General features: G+C 42.4%; 1 protein-coding gene and 1 pseudogene across 7 annotated transcripts in view; one reads left to right on the top strand and one right to left on the bottom strand.

The window, feature by feature from the left end:
* LOC129404324 (farnesyl pyrophosphate synthase-like) overlaps positions 1-10032 on the bottom strand; it is a 47625-nt pseudogene extending 37593 nt beyond the window's left edge.
* FHIT (fragile histidine triad diadenosine triphosphatase) overlaps positions 1-16436 on the top strand; it is a 1667781-nt gene that overhangs the window by 545418 nt on the left and 1105927 nt on the right. The gene's annotated exons all lie outside the window — the stretch shown is intronic.

Genomic DNA, 16436 nt, shown 5'->3' with positions numbered 1-16436 from the left:
CCCTGGTTTCCCAGTCTGGAAACCAAAATCCCTACTTAGAGGATTTTTAAAAAATTCTAGCTTCACTACTTATATATGTCTGATTAAATTACTGTATGTTGGCAATTGAACTCAACAATGATCTACCTCTCCTTATAGGAGGTCTAGAGATAGGTCTGGAAACTTGAGACCTCCAGTTTTTTGTTTATTTTCTTAAAACTTTTTAAAAATGCGGTAGTAGGAGTTACAATACTGTAAATTATACTTTTCCTGCAAATGTCATTCCAACACCCCACTCTTCACTAGAGTACCTACATCCCTCCAAGTTCCAAGGGCCCCTTGCAGCCACCTCATCTCGTGTAAACTCAATTTTATATGCAAAATCTCTAGTTCTAGTGACTGGCCATTTGTTGCTTCCTTATTATGTTAATTTATATCCCATGTATGAGAGAGATTTTTTTTCTTTTTGGATCACACCCAGCAAAGCATAGGGGTTACTCCTGGCTTTGCACTCAGGAATTACTCCAGGTGGTGCTCAGGAGACCAAATGGGATGCTGGGAATCGAACCCAGGTCGGCATAATGCAAGGCAAACGCCCTACCCACTGTAGTATTGCTCCAGCCCCGAGTGTTTTTTTTTTTAATTTACTGTAGACGTGGTGACACTACTCCCACCTATAGTTAAATGAAGCTAAATTTAAAAAATTCTGCAAAATTCCACAAAAAGCTTGTAAAATATTTTAAAACTGTATTTTTACATGTACATAAATTAAAAAATATTTTGAATAATTCTATGATAATACATTTTAAAATTTACATGAAGTAGAAAAATATTATATCTATATGTAATATAAATAAAATGTAAAATTGAGAATGAAAATATTTTAAGGGAAAATGTGAAACGTCCTATCAAAGTATAGAAGTGTGTATTATCCTAAAAAGGGAATAATGGCTTTATGTTATAAAGAATTACATTATACACAATGGTTTAGTCACGAATCATGAAATCCCCATTTAATTGTCGATTTCTCAAGCGGGCTCAGTAACCTCTCCATTCCTCCTTTCCCTGAGATCTTAGAAGTCTCTCTCCACTCGGCCCTCCCAAGCAGTGTCGCACTGGAGACTCTTTCAGGGCCAGGGGAATGAGATCCAGCTTGTTACTGGATTTAGCATATAAATACACCATGGGAAGCTTGCAAGGCTGTCCCATGTGGGCAGGAAACTCTCAGAAGCTTGCCAGTTTCTCCCAGAGGGAGAAGTAGGCTACAAGGTATCTGGGAGCTTGCTTTTAAGTCTCTGGATGTTGGCCATTGATGGGATTACACACACCTGGGTTCCTCTGCCGCTACCTTCATGCATGAGGCCTGTCCGAACGTGTGGAGAGGGGCCTCGAGCATGGCTGTAGCTAGGTTCCGGTGGTCTTCAGTCGCCGGGAGCTCTGCTTGGGGTGGGGAGGGAAGCTGGAGCCCATCCTCTCTGAGGGGCTCTGGGGAAGATAGCCAGGTGTGTGGGCAAGAGACTCTCTTAATGGTTTAGTATCTGCATTAATAAGTAAACATTTATAATAAAAAATATTTATAGTTGTAAAAAATCACCTGGATAGGCATAAAACATTTAATATAAATAAAATATTTATTCATTATTGGAAAAAGTATAAAAACCCTTATCGAGTTAGGAATCAAGTTAGGACAGTTCTTAATCTAGTGGAGGGCAAACAAAGCTCTGTGAGTGGATGCCATACTCAATGACAAAGGGTCACTGAGTTTATCTTGCTTTTTAAAGGAAATCCCTTAATGCTTCTTGCACAAATAGTTCCAAGACTATGAATTCCCTAAGCTGTTGCCTATCCATGTACATTACATTGCACCTTCAAATCTGCATGATTATCTAGATAAATAAATTATTCTTAGTAAGGTCTTAATTTTATTGAATTTTAGGTTTTTGTTTGTTTGTTTTTGTTTTTACTATCTCCACTATTTCTTCTGGCTTTTAGAGTTTCATTTGTCAGTTCTGCTGTGAATTTCATGGGCTTTCCTTTGTAAACAAGTTTCTTTTTTGATCATGCTTTCAATATTCTGTCTCTGTTCGTGTCTTTTGTCATTTCAATTATATTGTAAGTTGGCAGTTTCTTCTTTGGGTCTATTTTCACTAAGACTCTTCTGGCCTCTTGGTTCTGAGTGCCTACTGCAATCTTCAACTCTGGTCAACTTACTTCTAGCCCTGTGCTCAGGTATTACTCCTGGCTGGCTCAGGGGTCCATATGGGGCTTGGGGGAATCAAACCTGAGTCGGCCACATGCAAGGCAAACACCCTACCTCCTGCACTCTGACTCTGGCCTCCCTTCTATTGAATCTTTGTATCACCTACTAACTCTTCCTTTCTGTCACTTCTGACTGTGGTTTTCTCATTTCCATTTTCATGCTCTCTTAAATTCGGCTGACTAACTGTGCCATTGTTTCTTTGAGCTCATTGGACATCCTTGACATGGTGTCACTAATGTTATTACTTGAGAGTTTACAGAGTTGGTGTGTTGGTACTCTTGTGTTGAGGATGAATCTTTGTATTTAGCCCCACTAGTAGTTTCTGAGGGATTAGACCGGCTATTGCTCTGTGCAGAGAGAGGTGATGAGTAGATTCAGATACTCAGATATAAGCAGCTGCTGAAGGAGCAAGCGGAAGGTCTAAGATGTGGAACTGTGTTCTGCTGAGATAGTGGAGTTCAAGTGTGGAGACTCAGATCTCTAAGCCAATGTTGGTTATTCAGCAATCTCCACCTTTAGTTATTTTCTGATATCCTAGGGGTTTTGAGCCAAGAACTTGTGGATAAAGACAAAATGTGTATGAAATATATATATATGTATATATGTATATATACATATATATGAAATATATATGTATATATACATATATACATATTATATATATATATATATAGCACTGTAATAGCACTGTCGGCAGAGTGGCACAGCGGAAGCATGCTGGGTCCATAACCCAGAGGTGGATGGATCGAAGTGTATATATGTATATATATATATATATATATATATATATACATATATATTTATCTCATAAATCACAACATTGCAGGGCGTACAAAAATAGGAAATAAATATGAGGTGTGAGAAAAGAGAACAAATATTCATCAGTGTTTGTGCAACTGATGTATCATTTGGGTCAGAAGGTTTTTTAGATTTGTCTTCAATAGTCAATATGGTCTAACTGTGCAACAGGAAGCAACTATCTACCTCTCGCTGTGGCAGTTTGAGTGCTTTCCCTGAGCCCAAAGAGAAATAACTGGAACTTTGAACTTCTGTGGTGTTCAAGAATGAAAGGAATAGTAATTAGAAGGAAATAGTATCTGTGAGTATTGGCAAGTCTATCTTGAAAATTGTTTGATGTTATTTTTTAACATCAGATATTCCAAAGATTTCCTTTATTTTTACAAGTAACATTTAGTAAAAAAATCATTTAGAGGGGGCTGGAGTGATAGCACAGCAGGTAGGGCATTTGTCTTGCACGCGGCCGACCCGGGTTTGATTCCCAGCATCCCATATGGTCCCCTGAGCACCACCAGGGTCACGGGTGTGACCCAAAAAGAAAAAAAAAATATTTAGAACTAAAATGGGAAACAATATGTTATGTTATTGAAAGGTGACCAAAGCCTCTCTATTTTAAAATTTTTGCTTGGGGAAAATAAAGCAAATAAATACCAATGTTTTTATCTTGCTCTCTCATAGACATGCATGTGCACATATCAAAACTCATATGTACATTACAGTTGACTCCTCTCTGTGTGTATGCGCTATCTTTCTTGTATTCATTTCATATTCCTTTCTCAATATCATTGTGAAACTACTTAGTTGCATAATTTCCATGTAGCTCTTTTGGCATTTTTGCAATTCTAATTCTCACTGGTTATTGCATTACAAAAGAGCTGAGGGAAAGTGGATTTACATGCAGGGCATTTTAAATTCTAATGTCAGGGGTCATTAGTCTTTTGTTGTTGTTATATCTAGGACTTGGGCTTTTACCTATGAAGGAAAATTTACAAGAATGATTTTCAAAGTAGAGTTTCAGATTTATTTCTTACATTCTCGGAGCCTGAAAGGCTAAGTGAGAAAGAACCTAAAATAACGATCATTTCCATATATTTGAATGTTGTGTTGGTTGAATTGCTCACATCTGTTGGGGAGAGTCGGCATACCCATACCCAGTTTTCTTTGCCTTCAATTTAGTTTTAGTCACAGCTAATTCTCCCACCCCTGGTCAACATGAGTACTTCCTGTTGTTACTCTAGAAGAACCAATTCTCATTGCATCAGAGAGACCATAGTTTTTTTCTTTTTTCTCTCTCACTTGAATAATATACTATTTTCTTACTCTCTCTCTCTTTCTCTCTCTCTCTTTCTCTTACTTTTTTAGGCATATTCGATATGCCAAAAACAGTAACAAGTCTCACAACAGAGATGTTACTGGCGCCCACTTGAGCAAATTGATGAACAATGGGACAACAGTGCTACAGTGCTACTTTTTTAGGGGGCTGGTGCACAGTTGGTCGTGCTGGACACAGTTGCAGCTGGGGTCCCCACATGAAAAACATGCACATCAGCCCTATCTCTAAACTCTTTGTTACTTTTTTCACTTTCTCTTTTCCTCAGACCTCAAATGCATCTTTTCCTGCTTATTGTGTTGTGTGGATGATCTGACTTCTTACTTCTTCTTTTACTGAGAAAAGCACATATCAGTAAAAAGCCTGTCCAGACTAAAAAGGTGGTTCGTAATGTTAGAGTGCAAGCTAGAATGCAGACTAGAATGCAGGAACTTTGGGTTGGATGACCCACATCTTATGGTCCTCTTATTACTATGACGTGTGCCCCCACCTCAGAGTTTCTAAAGAGGACTTTATAAAACAAAACAAAACAAACAGCTGCCACAAAAGCGAAACAGGCAACCCAGCAATTTGGAAATGATTTTTGCACATCATGTGCCTGACAAGAGATTGATATCCAAAATATATTTTGAAAATTACATTTTAACCACAAAACCACAAGAAATCCAGTCAAGATGAGCAAAAAACTGAACAGACGTTTCTCCAAAGTAGAGCTATAGAAGCTACATAGGCACATGACAAAATGTTCCATATCACTCATTACTAAAGAAATGGAAGTTAAAAGTATGGGATGCTACCTAATACCCATGAAAATGGCCGAATGAGCAAAATTGGAAACACCAAAATTAGTGAAGAGAAACCATGGTACACAGTTATTGGAAAGGTAAATGGGTGCTAGGAAAGTTGGTGAGACTCTCAGAGGGGTGTCAGCCTTCTCTAGGTCTGTTACTGACACCAGGTGAGAGCCTTATCAGGTCTTAGCTGATAAGACCATCTTAGGAATTACATCTAGGAATTCCATTACCATAAGGCCCCTTTCCTGTGTAACTGCCTATATGACAGCTGCTTGGGGGTCCTTAATAAAATAAAAATAGAAATTCCATTTGATCCAGCAGTACCTTTCCTAAACATTTGCTTAATGTGTTATCTCTACTTCTCTCCATCTGATTTTCAGCCCCCGGTACTTCTCAAAACAACTCTCTGAGTCAACAATTCCATTTTTTCCCTAAATCTGTTGTCCTCTTCTAGTCCTAGACTCAATTTATCAACAATGACCAGATGTTCACTACCTTCACAAAGAAATAGGGTTCACTCCTATCTTCTGAAGGGAAGTGAGATTCCCTGTGATTTTTCCATTTGAAAGTGTTAGTGGGTGATGTGCACCTGGTATCTCATTGGTTGACCCTGGAGGGTTATTGCATATAGGCCTCCATAGCCACCTCAGTGTGTCGGGATGACCAGGAGGGGTTGAGGGTCAAAGTCAGAGCCTCATGTATATTAAATATGTGAAATATGTATTCTACCTCTTGAGTTATCTCACTTGCCCTTTATTTCTCTTGAAATACTATTTTTTTTTGGCTTTTAGGTCACATCCAGTGATGCTCAGGGCTGACTCCTGGCTCTGCACTCAGGAATCGCTCCTGGCAGTGCTCGGGGGACCATACGGGATGCTGGGAATTGAACCCGGGTCGGCAGCATGCAAGGCAAATGCCATCCCCACTGTACTCTCGCTCCAGCCCCTGAAATGCTAGTTTTCATTTAGTAGTATGACCTTGTCCTCTTTTGGCTTGCCCTCCAATCCACCAAGTGGGTCACTCTGTTCAGTTTCCTTTTCTGTCATCTCCTCTTTGTTATATGGCATTCCCAATGCCACAGGCTCCAACTTCAGAACTTGTCTTTTCTCTCAGTATTCTTTTGAGGATCTCATTTATCCAGGATCATGACTATATAACTGATTCTTTTCAAGTCTCCCTCTTACTTGAACCTCTTCTCTCAACTCCAGATTTTGTGTACCCAATGCACACTGATCTCTTATAGAAAATGACTTCATGATCACCATCACGAAATCCCCGTTAGTTGTCGATTTCTCGAGCGGGCTCAGTAACCTCTACATTTCTCCTTTCCTTGAGATTTTAGAAGTCTCTCTCCACTTGCCCTCCCAACAATGTCACACTGGAGACTCTTTCAGGGCCAGGGGAATGAGATCCAGCTTGTTACTGGATTTAGCATATAAATACACCATAGGAAGCTTGCAAGGCTGTCCCATGTGGGCAGGAAACTCTCAGAAGCTTGCCAGTTTCTCCCAGAGGGAGAAGTAGGCTACAAGGTATCTGGGAGCTTGCTTTTAAGTCTCTGGATGTTGGCCAGTGATGGGATTACACACACCTGGGTTCCTCTGCCGCTACCTTCATGCATGAGGCCTGTCCGAACATGTGGAGAGGGGCCTTGAGCATGGCTGTAGCTAGGTTCGGGTGGTCTTCGGCCACCGGGAGCTCTGCTCGGGGTGGGGAGGGAAGCTGGAGCCCATCCCCTCTGAGGGGCCCCAGGGAAGAGAGCCAAGCGTGCAGGCAAGAGACTCTCTGCATCGCTGTCTTCTGGGAAATCGCTTTTAAATCTCTGGATGTTGGCCATTGGTGGAATTACACACACCTGGGTTCCTCTGCCGGTACCTTCATGCATGAGTCCTGTCTGAACGTGTGGAGAGGGGCCTTGAGCATGGTTGTAGCTAGGTTCTGGTAGTATTCGGCCACTAGGCGCTCTGCTCGGGATGGGGAGGGAAGCTGGAGCCCATCCCCTCCGAGAGGCCCTGGGGAAGACAGCCAGGCGTGTAGGCAAGAGACTCTCTTTAGCAAACATAAATGCTATATCCTGGTCCAAGTCACCACTGTCTCTGTCTCAGACATTTTTGTCTAAGTGTTTTTCCTCTGTATTATTTTTTAATTATTTGGAGGCTCCTCTCCTACAAACATACACACACACACACACACGCATGCAGATTTGCACACACTGTGCGAGCACGCATGCACAGTAGTACTCAGGGCTTAGTTCTGGTTTTTCACTCAGGGATCCCTCCTGGCAGGACTCTGAGTACCATGTGCGGTGCTGAGGATAGAACCTGAGTTGGTTCTCTTAAGGCAAGTGCCCCACAGGCTATGCTATCTCAGGCCCTCTTTGTATTCTTGCCACCTAATCTGCGATACAGCAGCTAGAATGACCCTTTTAAAATGAAGTCATTTCGTATCTTCACTCTGCTCAAAACTCTAATGGCTTTTTGAAATAGATGCCAAAATTCTACAAAGGACTGGAGGGATTGTCCCACCTGTCTCTGTGACTATAGAGGCTGCCCCTGCCTTCCCTGCTCCAGGCACACTGGCCTGTCAATATTGCTCAAAAAGAAAAGTCGAATAATTGTTTCTAGTAGTTTCCTCTCCTGAGTCATACTTCCTCTGGATACTATCATTTCATGCTTATATTTACCTTTGGGTCTCTGCTCAAATAATGCCTTTTACAAGTCAACACTTCCCTTTCCTGTTTTCCACTCTGTCTCCTATAACTTTTTATTAGTAAATGAGGTACTGCTGATTGGCTTCTTTTCTGATTTTTCTCTGGAGTATGAGATCCAAAAAAGTTGATATTGTGAATTGGTCTTTGTTCTCAATCTTCTGCCAAAAATAGTGGCTGGCAAATAATAGGCAATTGCTTAAATCAATAAAAATAGAATAAAAATATGCATATAGCCTCACAGTAATGATTTGGTATTTTATCTCTTTGATCAATTTATGATGCTAGTCTTTCCCCCAGAATAGACATGTATGATTTCTTAATAAACTGCGTTTCATAGCTTTAAAATACAAATCCTCAGTAGAATAGAATGTTTTGATTTGTTTTGGGACCACACCCAAATGGGGTTCAGGACTTACTCTTGGCTTCGTGCTCAGGAATCACATCTAGCAGTGCTCAGGGGACCATGTGTAGTTCCATGGATTGAGGCAGGGCTGGCTGCATGCAGGCAAGTATTTTACCTCCTTTATTATCTCTTTGGCCCTAGCATTTTAACCAAGGATCATAGTAACAAAATTCTCTTTTTATTTTTTGGTTTTGGGTCACATTCGGACATTTTAAGTCTCTGGATGTTGGCCGTTGTAAGCTCAAGGCTTACTCCTTGCTCTGTGCTCAGGGATCACTCAAGGAAGTTCTCAGTGCTCACTTTGATCTGGTGCTGAGTCCGAACCAGAATTGGCTGCATGCAAGTCTAGCACCTTGACCCCTGTACTCTCTCTTTCTCTGACCCCATAACTAAATTTTTCAAAAATTTTTAAATATTGCCTCTCCCTGTGTTAGTAAGGAACCCAGCAGGAAACAGATGGCCTACACAAATTGGGTAATTTAACTGGAGTTCTAAAAGGGATCATTTTCAAACCAAAAGATCCTGAGTGTGTGCTGTGAGGCTAATAGCAGCCTGTTCTGGTACTATCCACACCTGAAGAGAAAAGGAGGGACAGAGATGAGCATTGGCACCTGGAGGGTGAGCTAAGTGGGTGGGGGCATTTCATAGAATGGGATGCCTGGGCTGAAGGGACAGACTCAGTCTGCAATAAATCCCTGTAGGGAGTTGAGGGAATAAACGTCCCAATTTCTATCTCCTCCCTTCCTCTAAAAATAAGCACAGCGGTTGCTTATTTGCTGAATTCAGAAGACAAGAGAACCTTGGCTGAAGACTCTGTAAGGCTGTGCTGAGACAGACAACAGTATAGAACAGAGGAAGAACAGGCCTGCCTGAAAGTCAGTGGCAAGCAGCCAGCAAACACCCAAGTGTTAACCCCCCAAATTATAGCTCATCCTCCAATTCTACACGAGTCCCCTTCTTATCCATTCTTCATGCGGTAGCTAAGGTAGAACCATCATTCTGTTTATGCTGATCATTATATAAATTCATATACTTAAAGGTTAGAAAATAATTTATTGAGTGCCTCTAGGTTATATATACATATACACACACATATATATACATATACATATATATACATATTGCATTGGTAGAGCTTCAATGTTAGCCCTAGGAAGTGGTCTTTGACTTGCCATACAGCTGTGGCCCTCTCCTCATATGGCCTGAACACTGTGGGCAAATCAAGCTCCTCAAAGAGTGCCCTCACATAGGCCACCTTCTTGGCTTCTTTCTGCCCATCTGTAGGGTCTGGTACTGCTCTGAAGAAAGAGGCCCCCTTGCAGACACTGGATCACCAAACCAGCTGTAGTTGTTTTCCTCACACACTTGTCCATTACACTGGAGTCCCCAAAGAAGTCCCAATAAACATCCTGGATCTGAAAGAATCCCACCTCCAGGAATATCTTTTTGGCATTGGTGTGTTGCTTCCCCTCCTCAAAGCTTGCCATGTACACGGCAGTTGCCACAGGAAGCTAAAGGACTAGAAGTACTAAAAGTATGCTATTGCACTTGATTTCTTCCTCTTTTTGGTGAACCTGGCAAGATCTACATTGTTCTAGATCATGGTGGGGGGGATGCAGCGGGTTCGGGAGAGTGGTGTTATGAGGTCCAGGATCTGTCTGATTTCAGTCTGATGGGAAATCAGCAAGAAGAGCTTGCTGGAGTTGAGTACTGCTCCTGGCAGTAGAATTCCAGCAGGATGTAGGTGCAGAATAGCATTGATGGCATCCAGAACTATACCTGACTTCCAGTATCATCCGGGCTTCTGGTGAGTTAGGGACGGATCCTTAATGTCATCTGTCCACCAGTAAAAAAGATTGGAGCAGTCCCGCACAACAGCCCACAGTGAGGGCCTGCTTGAGACTCAGCATCTGTTTCTGGAGCTCTGTCTGCTCTCCAAAGGCAGCCAACAGCATCAGCCCTGATTGTACTCGTCTCCAGTGCCAGTGTATCTCCCCTGGAGCCTAAAGATCACATTTCCTGTCGCTGGGTGGCCCAGCTCGTCCTTGGTGAGCATCTTAACAATCTGCAAGAACTACTGGATGAAATTCTGCTTCTCTTGATGATAACTTTTTTTTGTCTTTCATCATTCTGAAAGAAGAAAATGTTCTATTTCTGGATGCTTCTTTGCTTGCTTGGTCTAACTTACAGTGGAACAAAGCATGTTTTATCCAATCATGAATCATGAGTCTTCTGTGTTCAAGTTTAGAATAGTTTTGACTCAGGTGCTTTCTCCATAAATACTTGGAAATTGAGTAAACCCAGTGGTCTTCTCAGTGGGGAGAGGGGCCAGAGCAATAGTCCATGGGTAAGCCTCTGCCTTGTATGCTGCTGACCCAGGTTTGATCCCCACTGTTGGACTGGCCTGGGAACTCGGGGTAAAAGGGACCTTGAAACCATTGGTGAGGACCCCCAGGCAGGGCTTATGAAACCAGCTGGAGATTTTCTCCTCCGGTTAGAATTTCTTACACAAAAGTTCCTGTCTGGCAACATGTGCACAGAAGCTTATTCACTTATTCCATTCCACCCCCTAGCCCAGGGCTAATTGCTCTATAAGATGCCCACCCAGCCCCACATTGTGCACAACTTCACCAGCCTCTTGAGAGGCCCATAAATCTTGCCTGGGATCGTCCCCAACAAACCTGCTTTGTTTTTTTTTTTTCTTCTCAGCTTCAGTGTCTTTACTTCTCCCAGACCTTTCACCTGGCACCTCATGTGGTCCCTTAAGTCCCCCTGGGAGTAATCCCTAAGCACAGATCCAGGAGGAATTCCTGAGCACCACCAGAATGGTCCAAAAAACAATTTAAAAAATGCATTTGCATTTATTTCTAGCACTTGGGTTCTTTCAGTTTTATTAGAAATGCTTACTGTGAAAGATGTACCCGTGAATCCCGGTAGACAGCAGCTCCCCAGAGATCTCTCCAGACCCCGTGCCAAGCCGATTTCACCGAGGCTCTTCAGATGGAGTGGGTGTCCCAGCTCTGCCCACTCCAGAGGAACCCCCAGTGGTCACAAACTTTCAGAAGAAAAACCCAGGTATGGTGGAATAGGCTCTGAAGATAGCAGGCCACATGGCAGCATAGAGGGTTCATCCCCTCCCTTCTCCCCGCCCCTTGAGATCCTGGCTGTCACACCCATGACCTGCCTCTGGGCCATATTTAAGTGTGCCATTGGCCGTGGTCCAGAGACTCACAAATGAATCTCAAAATGGATTAGCTCCCTACAGAGAAGTCACTGGACCCTAATCATTTACATATTCAGAGTTCCATGAGTGCGTGACCGCTTTTGTGGCTGCATAACCTCTCATGATACTCATAATAAGCAATAAAAAATAAATTATCTAGGAGCTGTAGTGATAGTACAGCGCGTAGAGAGTTTGCCTTGCATGCGGCAGACCTGGGTTCGATTCCCAGCATTCCATATGGTCCCCAGAGCACTGCCAGGAGTAATTCCTGAGTGCAAAGCCAGGTCACACCCCTGTGCATGGCCAGGTGTAACCCAAAAAGCAAAAATAAAAGGAAAAATAAAAAAGAAAACAAATTATCTAGAATCTGCCTGTGGCAGGCAGGCTTAAATAGTGGTGGGAAAATTAAAAATAATGGTGGTGGGAAGGTGTAATAGTGGTGAATATGAAACCTTATGAAAATAAAATTTAAAAATAAAAAGTGCTTACTATATTTTGAATAATATGCATTTACTAGCAATAGAGCTGGTTTTCTATAGCTTGTCAATTTTTAAAAACGATATTTGTTCTACTTGTATATAACAAAATAAAACTAAAAAATGAACACTCTGGCTTGCTCTTCAAGCTGTGTTCTCCCATGAACATGCTGAACATGCATTTTGCCTGCTTGTCTCTATATGTTTCTTTGTTTTTGTTCATTTTGGAAAAAACTTTTTCTTTTGAACATGCACTTTTATCTTTCTCCTCATGTCTTTTCTAAATAAGTTTCTATAAAATATTTTGCCTTGGGGTTGGAGCGATAGCACAGTGGGTAGGACATTTGCCTTATATGCGGCCGACCCGGGTTCGATTCCCAGCATCCCATATGGTCCTCTGAGCACCGCCAGGAGTAATTCATGAGTGCAGAGCCAGGAGTAATCCTTGTGCATTGCCGGGTGTGACCCAAAAAGCAAAAAAATAAAAATAAAAATAAATTGCCTTAAAATAAAAAAAGAACAATAAACTAAAGAAGAACAATCTGCCACTTGTTGCTTTACAGAATATCTATGTAAAATTGACTATCTAGGTGACTTATAAGAAATTGGCATTATGTAAGTGACTAATATTGCATTTTAGAACAAAGATCAGGATTCAGTTAAGCCATTAAGTAGTGCAGATAGACTGTGGACAAGACAAGTTCCTGGACTTTTCTGAACATTAGTTTCCCCATCTTTGATGAACATGGATAATGGGATCTAATTCCTAGAGCTATTAGAGACTTACAAGTACTAACCAAGACTCCTTTTCTCAGTGCCCATCACTTTCCCTTCAATTAAAAAAATATGCAAATCTCCCTTTTTCCTTCCTCAGGTGACTGCTTCATCAATACCATTTCGACATTACGTATTTGTTAGTCTTTAGATCTTGTCCCCATATTCCAGTTACTGGCAACTTTGCTAGAAGGCTTTCTTGTCTATGCTTCTCTTTATGAAGTTGAATTTGCTCTGGTAGAGCAGCCTGGAGCTCGGATGTACCCGTGACAAATTACACCCGACTTTTCAGTCGGCGTCATATTTGCCAGACAAATGTAGATAGCAGTTTCATGCAGCGAAGCAGTTTGTTAGTAGTTTGAGCCTCTAAGGGGCAATTTAGGTTGGGGGGAAAAAGCTTTGAAATCTTGTACAGTACTCATTCCATTACACAAGGAAAACCAAAATAAAAATCTGACAAAAAGGTATGGGTATGCATTTGATAAAATAAGTCCATGCTGTAAGCTGCTCTCTCTACCTCGAGATTTCAGATATGTGAAAGTTCTGTCTTTTTGCTTAATTTTAGTTAATTTTAACTAATGTGCTTTGAATGCATTCTCTCTTTTGGAAAAATGCAGTATCATTTTTACTCGTTTATATGTATACACATAGCTCTATCAATATCACAAAGAAAAAAATATTTAGGTGGTAGCCAGATATTTTTTAAGGTCTAGTCAAAAAAGAAGGGCACTTTGCCGACAGTTGGAGATGTGTGACTTGGCAAAATTAAAATTTTAATATATGAAATGATTATATGTGACCTGCCTCTGTTAAAATGCCTGTTTAATGCCTCTATTAAAGTCTGTTTCATTTACTTTGGGAGGACTTGGGATCATACCTGGTGGTACTCAGGTTTTATTCCTGGCCTTGTGCTCAGAGCATCATTTCAGTGATGCTCAGGGGATCAGATGTGGTGTTAGTGACTGAACTAGGGTGAACCTTACCTGCTGTAAAACTTATTATGTCTTGACATGTGTCAAATAAGTTAGATAAGGGTAGAGTTCTGTTCTCTGAGGCCCTCCCATCTGTCTTGTTTCTTAACTTTTTAAGGAGCCTTCCTTCCTTCCTTCCTTCCTTCCTTCCTTCCTTCCTTCCTTCCTTCCTTCCTTCCTTCCTTCCTTCCTTCCTTCCTTCCCTCCCTCCCTCCCTCCCTCCCTCCCTCCCTCCCTTCCTTCCTTCCTTCCTTCCTTCCTTCCTTCCTTCCTTCCTTCCTTCCTTCCTTTTTTCCTTCCTTCCTTCCTTCCTTCCCTCCCTCCCTTCCTTCCTTCCCTCCCTTCCTTCCCTCCCTCCTTCCTTCCTTCCTTCCTTCCTTCCTTCCTTCCTTCCTTCCTTCCTTCCTTCCTTCCTTCCTTCCTTCCTTCCTTCCTTCCTTCCTTCCTTCCTTCCCTCCTTCCTTCCTCTCTCCCTCCCTCCTTCCCTCCTTCCTTCCTTCCTTCCTTCCTTCCTTCCTTCCTTCCTTCCTTCCTTCCTTCCTTCCTTCCTTCCTTCCTTCCTTCCTTCCCTCCTTCCTTCCTTCCTTCCCTCCTTCCTTCCTCTCTCCCTCCCTCCTTCCCTCCTTCCTTCCTTCCTTCCTTCCTTCCTCTCTCCCTCCCTCCTTCCCTCCTTCCTTCCTTCCTTCCTTCCTTCCTTCCTTCCTTCCTTCCTTCCTTCCTTCCTTCCTTCCTTCCCTCCTTCCTTCCTCTCTCCCTCCCTCCTTCCCTCCTTCCTTCCTTCCTTCCTTCCTTCCTTCCTTCCTTCCTTCCTTCCTTCCTTCCTTCCTTCCTTCCTTCCTTCCTTCCTTCCTTCCTTCCCTCCTTCCTTCCTCTCTCCCTCCCTCCTTCCCTCCCTCCCTCCTTCCTTCCTTCCTTCCTTCCTTCCTTCCTTCCTTCCTTCCTTCCTTCCTTCCTTCCTTCCTTCCTTCCTTCCTTCCTTCCTTCCTTCCTTCCTTCCTTCTCCCTCCCTCCCTCCTTCCTTCCTTCCTTCCTTCCTTCCTTCCTTCCTTCCTTCCTTCCTTCCTTCCTTCCTTCCTTCCTTCCTTCCTTCCTTCCTTCCTTCCCTCCCTCCCTCCCTCCCTCCCTCCTTCCTTCCTTCCTTCCTTCCTTCCTTCCTTCCTTCCTTCCTTCCTTCCTTCCTTCCTTCCTTCCTTCCTTCCCTCCTTCCTTCCTCTCTCCCTCCCTCCTTCCCTCCTTCCTTGCTTCCTCCTTCCATTCCCATTTTTATTGAAATACTCCCAACACTACTCCCACCACCAGAGAGCCTGCTTCCCTCTACTAGCTACCTAAGGATTCCCCCCAGCACCACTTCCCATGTAAGTTCAGTTTCATAGGCAAAATTTTTCAGTTCTGATCACTTTGACCATTTTATATTCCCTTATTATGTTTCTTTTTTATCTTACATATGGGAAAAATCTAGCTTTCTCTTTCTTTTAATTGTGGAGGTGGTAACAAATACACACATATTGATGCATAGTTAATCTCTCAAAGTTCCACAAAATTGCAAATTAATGATAAGTTGATAAAGTAGAACTTTTAAAAAAACTATATATTTGTTTTTATATATATAAAGTAATAATTAATATTATGAATTTAATATTAATTCCTAGAGCTGTTAGAGATTTACAAGTACTAATCAAGACTCCTTTTCTCAGTGCCCATCATTTTCCCTTCAATTAAAAAAATGTGCAAATCTCCCCTTTTCCTTTCTTAGGTGACTACTTCATCAATACCGTCTCAACATTATATATTTGTTAGTCTTTAGATCTTGCCCCCATATTCTAGTTACTGGCAGCTTGCTAGAAAACTTTCTTGTCTATGATTTTCTTTATGAAGTTGAATTTGCTCTGGTAGAGCAGCCTGGAGCTTGAATGTACCCATGACAAATTACACCAAACTTTTCAGTCAGCATTATATTTGTCAGACAAATGACAAATTGTCTTCACCAGGCCCCTCGGAGGGGATGAGATTCGTCCCCCCCCACCCCGTCCCAAGCAGAGCCTTGACATTGAAGACCTCTGGAACCCAGCTACAGCCATGCTCAAGTCCACTCTCCACACATTCGGACGAGTCTCATGCATGAAGGAACCTGCAGAGGAAGCCAGGTGTGCGGGACCCGGGGCCGAGATCTCCAAGGCTGCTCAGATAGAGACTGGGCCTGTTCCACCCAGATCCCCCATTTTCCGGTAGCTAGGCAGTCACACACAGAAACTTCCCCCAGCGCCATATAATCCCATCAACGGCCAACATCCAGAGACTATAAAACCAAGCTCCTAATGGCCATGTTACCACTGTACAACATCTAATAGCCTAGTTCTCCCTCCTGGAGAACCTGACAAGCTACCAAGAGTCTATTGCCCACTTGGGAAACCTGACAAGCTCCCTGTGGTGTATTCATATCTCAAATACAGTAACAGATATATAATACCTTTTGTAGAGCTGGGCAAGCTACCAAGAGTGTCCTGCTCTCAAGCAGAGCCTGGCAAGCTACCCGTGGCGTAATCAATATGCCAAAAACGGTAACGATAGGTCTCATTCCCCTGACCCTGAAAGAACCTCCAATCGTTGGGAAAGACGAGTAAGGAGAGGCTGCTAAAATCTCAGGGCTAAGTGTAATAGAGATGTTACTGTTGCCCACTCAAGTAAATTGATGGACAAGGGATGACAGTGATACAGTGA

Source organism: Sorex araneus, chromosome 4, assembly GCF_027595985.1.
Source record: "Sorex araneus isolate mSorAra2 chromosome 4, mSorAra2.pri, whole genome shotgun sequence".
In the NCBI taxonomy this organism is placed as follows: domain Eukaryota; kingdom Metazoa; phylum Chordata; class Mammalia; order Eulipotyphla; family Soricidae; genus Sorex; species Sorex araneus.
Note: the sequence above shows the minus strand (reverse complement) of the source record. Positions and strands in the feature narration are given on the sequence as shown.